This window comes from Cyprinus carpio, chromosome A1, assembly GCF_018340385.1.
Source record: "Cyprinus carpio isolate SPL01 chromosome A1, ASM1834038v1, whole genome shotgun sequence".
In the NCBI taxonomy this organism is placed as follows: Eukaryota; Metazoa; Chordata; class Actinopteri; order Cypriniformes; family Cyprinidae; genus Cyprinus; species Cyprinus carpio.
The window spans coordinates 31,165,855-31,171,609 of record NC_056572.1 but is presented as its reverse complement, the minus strand read 5'-3'; positions in this window follow the sequence as shown (position 1 = coordinate 31,171,609).

Here is a 5,755-nt window from a genome sequence, read left to right as displayed (position 1 = left end):
TTAAATAACATACAAATTCAATATTTTTCATTAGAAAAAATCAAATTAATTCTTTCTTTTTGAAAACAATCAAAAAATATCTATAATTCTAAGTAAAAAAAACATTTATCAAACAATATTGTGTCCAAAAAAAGTAATAGTTATCAAATAATATCTATAATTCGAAGGAAACTCTGTGGTGTGGATACTAGTCCTAAGCTGTCCATTATCCCATGACAAAGTCATAAAAAATGCAATTTATGGTGTGAAATATTGAATTGGATACATATTTGTCTTGTGTAGGATAAAAGTTGTTTGCGAGCTAACAATAGTGATGTCTGACTTGTGAGTGAGTCATTCTTTGAGTCAGTTTGTTTAAATGAATCAGTTGAATGGGTTCACAAATTTGTTTAAATGACTCATTGGTATGAATTTGAATTATTTTTCCTTATCCAGCAGTAATCACAAACTACCGAGGAAATGATCATGGAAATTTGAAAAAAAGTGTGGGAACTCTTCTTTATAAAATTCAGATGCTAATATATGAAATTGCAGTACAGAATTTAAAGAATAAGTGTATCAAATATAGCTCATGTAGCAAACAGCATAAGAATCATTTTAAATATTTCCTTATTTATGCACGACTTAATGTAACCCTGATTCTGATTTCTGATATGGTGGACACAGCCATAACCGGCCCCAACAGGGTCCACATTGTGTGAGTCTAGACGCTCAGCTGAGCGCAGCGGGACGGGACGGGCGACCATGTGAGAGAGGTTATGAAAGCCCCTCACACTGTCTCTCTCTGCTGTCGTGGGAAAGCTGAAGATGCACACCAAAATAGACGGCATGAAACGCGCTTGCCTAACGTGTTTGCAAAGGCATCGCACAAAGAATGTCTTCTTCTAGATCTCTACCTCCAATCAGCTTTTCTTTGAAACCCGTGCGGTGACCCTTTCTCAACAGGCCTGTTTCACTAAAGCATTTAACATAATCAAAAACATAAAGTATTTGGAGACAGTGGCTTTCAGGATTATTTCAAGTAATTTTTACTGTCTCTATTACATCAAAGTATTTGGAAATGACAGTGGCTTTCAGAAAGTATTTCAAGACAGTTTTTGGTTCTAGAAGCATACCACAGTAACTGTAAGGGGGAACATTATATACAGAAAGCGAGCAAAATACACACATCATTAACCCGTCAATTAAGGCAATCATGTCATAAATTACTAATAACTCACTAACAAACTCCTTCATTTCCGAAACATCGAAAAAATCAAAAAAAAAATATAACAAAAAGAACAAAACATAGAGAACAAAAAAAAATTCTGGGAACCTTCTATGGAATTACAGTTGGTTACAAAAAGATTTACTTAACCTAATAGGTTACATTTCTTGTAATGGAACCTAAGAATTACTATTTCTCAACCACCTGATTTTAAAGATTCATTTAGACCAGGAGCCAAATACCCACACATGGCATGGTCTTTGCAAAAATCAGTTCACTACTCGTGTGCAAGTATTTACTATTTTGTTCCAAGTGATTTAAGTAAGGATTGAAGACCACAAGTGTGTTTATTAACTTTTCATTACCTTATTTTACAAACTTTAATTTCTGGTTCTTTTAATTAAGTGATAAAAAGCAGTTGCAAATGATGTACAAAATAAATACAGGCTACGCACCTTTGCACCAATAAAACGTGTAGCACTTTGTTTTACTACCAATCGATGTAATATCTAATTATTATCAATATTTAAATTACATGGCAGGTTTTTAGTACCTCTCGCGATGGCATGTCAGTCGAGCGCAGGGGCTCCACAACATGAGTATTTACACTGAGCCTTGAATACTGCTCGGATCTATTTGAGATAGTGTGGATTTAGTGTGCTCAAGGGCACTGCGCTTTTTTTTTTAAGATGGACAGTCTTGCACGCGCTCTCAAGTGGCCAAGATTATAAAGTAATCAGTGTTGAGTCCTACTATAAGGTCAGCCCTGCCTAAACCAAAAATTACAAAACTATAAAACACCTCACAAAAAAATTAAGAACCTTCCTGTTATCCAAAAAACAATAGAAAATAGAACAATAGAATACCGTTCAAAAGTTTAAAGACTCTTTCTGGTAGCCTAACATCAGTGGAACATGTTCATCTGTTTGAACTTGAGGAAAAGTGACTACATACATCCACTGAAAGTCAAACTGATGCCAGTTGCTTAAACAGTTTTTTTGTAACAGTGGCTTCTGAAGTTAGTTCTGAGAAAAAACACAGATAACGCTTGGTTTGACATTTTGAATGCAATGACATCCATTCACTTTTAAGTGTGGCATAAGCGTCCAAATGCTTTTTGGGCCCACTGTATCATTTTTCATTTAATGGATGTACAGCAAGCAGAACAAATGCCTTCTGTGAAAGTCCCACAGTTGCCTGTAGACATAGACAAATCCATAAATACATTTGGACTATTAATCTGACTGACCTCTCGTCTCCTGGTTACAGGAAATGCTGACATCAGAACAGCAACTATTACCATTTCGCTGACTTCAAAGCCCAAGAAATGGGTTAGGCTGAAGGAAAGTCTGAAACTTGACTTGGCCACCCTTTTCAACACTAATGGCTCCATCACGTTAACAAATTTGTCACGGTTACTGAACTCAGTGTTCGCTTCAGAACAACACAGCGGCGCATTCAACTGAGCCAGTTCGCTGAGGTGATGTAACATGAGCTTCCTAAAGGAGCTTTTATCATCATTTGTTCTCTGAAAGCATATTAGAAACCGATCTGTGTGTGTTTGCACTGTAAGGCGAGTGATTCCAGAGCAGAAGGCTGGAAAGTACAAAGCATTTAATGCTAAGAGACGCTTGCACTCAAATTTAGCCACAAAAACATTAGCTCCAGTTCAAAACCCTGGAGATGAATACTAGACATCAAAATAATGCCTTGTACACAGTCTCAACACAAAAACTGAATTAAAAAAATACAACAAAACAAAACAATGCCTCATTTCAACAAAAAATTGTAAGGCTTTCATGGAGAATGCAATCCCATAATGCATTGTGCTCGGGTCAGTGAAAACATCATTAGAGATGGTGGAGGAAGCGGGAGAAATGTTGATTATAAATAAAGTTCACACCTAATGTATCAATAAAAATTGACCAAATTTTGATATATTTTGATGGCTCTGTTAGCTTAGCAACATGCTAACGACAAACTCCACTGTGAGTCAAGTTTCTAGAGCAGATTGGTTCTACTTGTTTGAGTTGTTTCAAAATTTTCAAAAATTAACACTCTTGAATATTAGTCACACAAAAAGAAACAACAACAACAACAAGCAACAACAAGGAAGTAGGTTTTGGAACAGATCCATAGTAAAATTAGCAGAGATTTCAGACCTTTAAAAGCCATGTACACTCACAAATTGTCCTGAACACAGACTAACAAGGGTCTCTCGCAGACACACCAACTCAGTAGACGACACACACACACAAACACACACACACCCTGAGGAGATGGTGGCCCATTAACACATAAACACTTCAACAACACACCCAACACACGCATCATACACACAATAAATACAACAATAACATCAATAACACTACTCAGCCTTCAAATGTGTGTGTGAGACAGTGAAACAGAGACGCAAGAGTGTGTGGGAACTCGGAAATGATGATGTCAGTTTTCCTTTAGGCCGAAGAATACGCAAAATAAAATGAGGGAGGGAGAAAAACAGGGAAATAATAGCAGAAAGAGCAGCAGCCTCCCCTCAGGCTTTAGTCAGCAATTCAGACTGCAGTTGCATTGACAAATAGATTATTGACAGACTAATACGGACAGTTTACTCTGATTGTGATTTACATACACATTAAGTTGTTTTACGGGCTATTAACACAGTGCAACATAAAATCACAACTGGCTATATTTTCTTTCATAATTAATGTTCCTGGTCTGATTGTGCATGTGATCTATTTTAACATATATAAAAAGCAACAGATTAATAAATGCATTTAAAATATACATTTATACAAAAAATTAAAAGAATTTACTTCATTTCTTCACTTGTCATCAATCCTTCTTTTTCAACTTAACTTCTTCAACCACATGGTTCACATCACATTTTAACAGCATAATATCATTCTTCAATAACAAACATCTCACATAAATATTACAGATCATTATAACTTCTCACTCTACCTTTCTAAGCTCATACTTTCTAAGTACCAAACTTTGTGTTGTTAGACAAAAAACCCATCTTGTGAAGTCAAAGAAACATAAAACGCACATGCTTTCGTGCTAATAGCATATGAGGTCAGTGAAAACATCCATTCAAAAATACATAAAACATAAATAAAGGAAGACAAAAATAAAGTTAATCATAAAACTACTCAAGTATCAATAAAAGACCCATTTTTGTGCATGTGTGTTGTTAGCATAGCAACATGCTAAACATAAACACCTTATGCTTTCATGCTAATAGCATATGCTAATAATCAGACTGAAAAATCATGTCATAAAACCACACAAACTCCCATGCACAGATCACACAGCACAAACCCAGTGACACACTCCTGCTTCCTCTTTACTTCCTTTAATCACTCTGAAACATGAGTGTTTAAGAGAGGTCATAAAAACAACACACATAAAAAAAACAAAAAACAATACAACCTATATAGAAAATAACCATCATCTTGAACGTTCCTTTGTCATGCTTTAAGGTCTCTTTTATCTGAGCCTAAAACAAAAGCTGGATCTCTGGTTTCAGATGCAGGAAGTGTGTGATCAAACAGAGACGGCCGATGTACGATGGTCTAGATTTCAGGGCTTCACCGTTAGCGATTAGCTTATCTGGAGAGGAGTAATTGCTGTGTTATTCTTCAGAGTGATAACAGTCTGATTGTTTTCTCTGATGTAGATATTTCCCACAGTGTCATATCACTTCACAAGTGGCTCATTAGCAAAGAGGTTACAGTATGAGTTCTGTTTAGTTGTAAATTCAGTCAGCGTATTGATATCACAGCAAAAGGAAACCATAGGTTACTTCACAAGCCAGAGATTTCTTTTTAGGAGCATATATATATATATTTCTTCCTGTTGCATAAACTAATGACCTAATAGAGGCATTTGTAGGGTCTTTTCAGTAGCCACTTTCCATTACCCTTCAAACTGCACAAACTGCGAACTAAAAAACACGTAAATTTCTCAAAAACTCCCATATATCGCAAAAAAGATTAACGTTCACACCAGGTGGTTTTTCAGGCAATTCGAAAAATAATTATAGTACAAAACTATAATTTTTATGCATTTACAGGTCCCCTGGCGTACATAAAAGTCACACGATCATTCTTTAATGTACTATACACCAAGAAACACCTCATACGTGGCAGCTTTCAAGTATAAAGTACTTTCCTTGCCATTAATGCTTGGATAACCCCTTACTTACACTGCACACATCTGTGGCACATTACGACTCCGACACAGCCACGATAGTCAATGCTTGTATTGTAGTCAGTGCTTGTAGTCAATGCCATGCCATGGCATCTGACCTGGTCAGTGGTTGTTAGGTTGTTGCCATAATGGTTTTTACCCAAAGTTGTGAATTTAACTTATGCACAAAATATCTGAATATTGGATAAAACATTTGAGAATAGGCACGAGTCAAAGAGAACAAAATCATCAATCTTCCTGATAAACTGGCACTAAATATTATTAAGAAAAGTATGAGAAGCCTCTGAATATAACAATTATTAAATATAATATACTGTATATGATCCTGTTTTC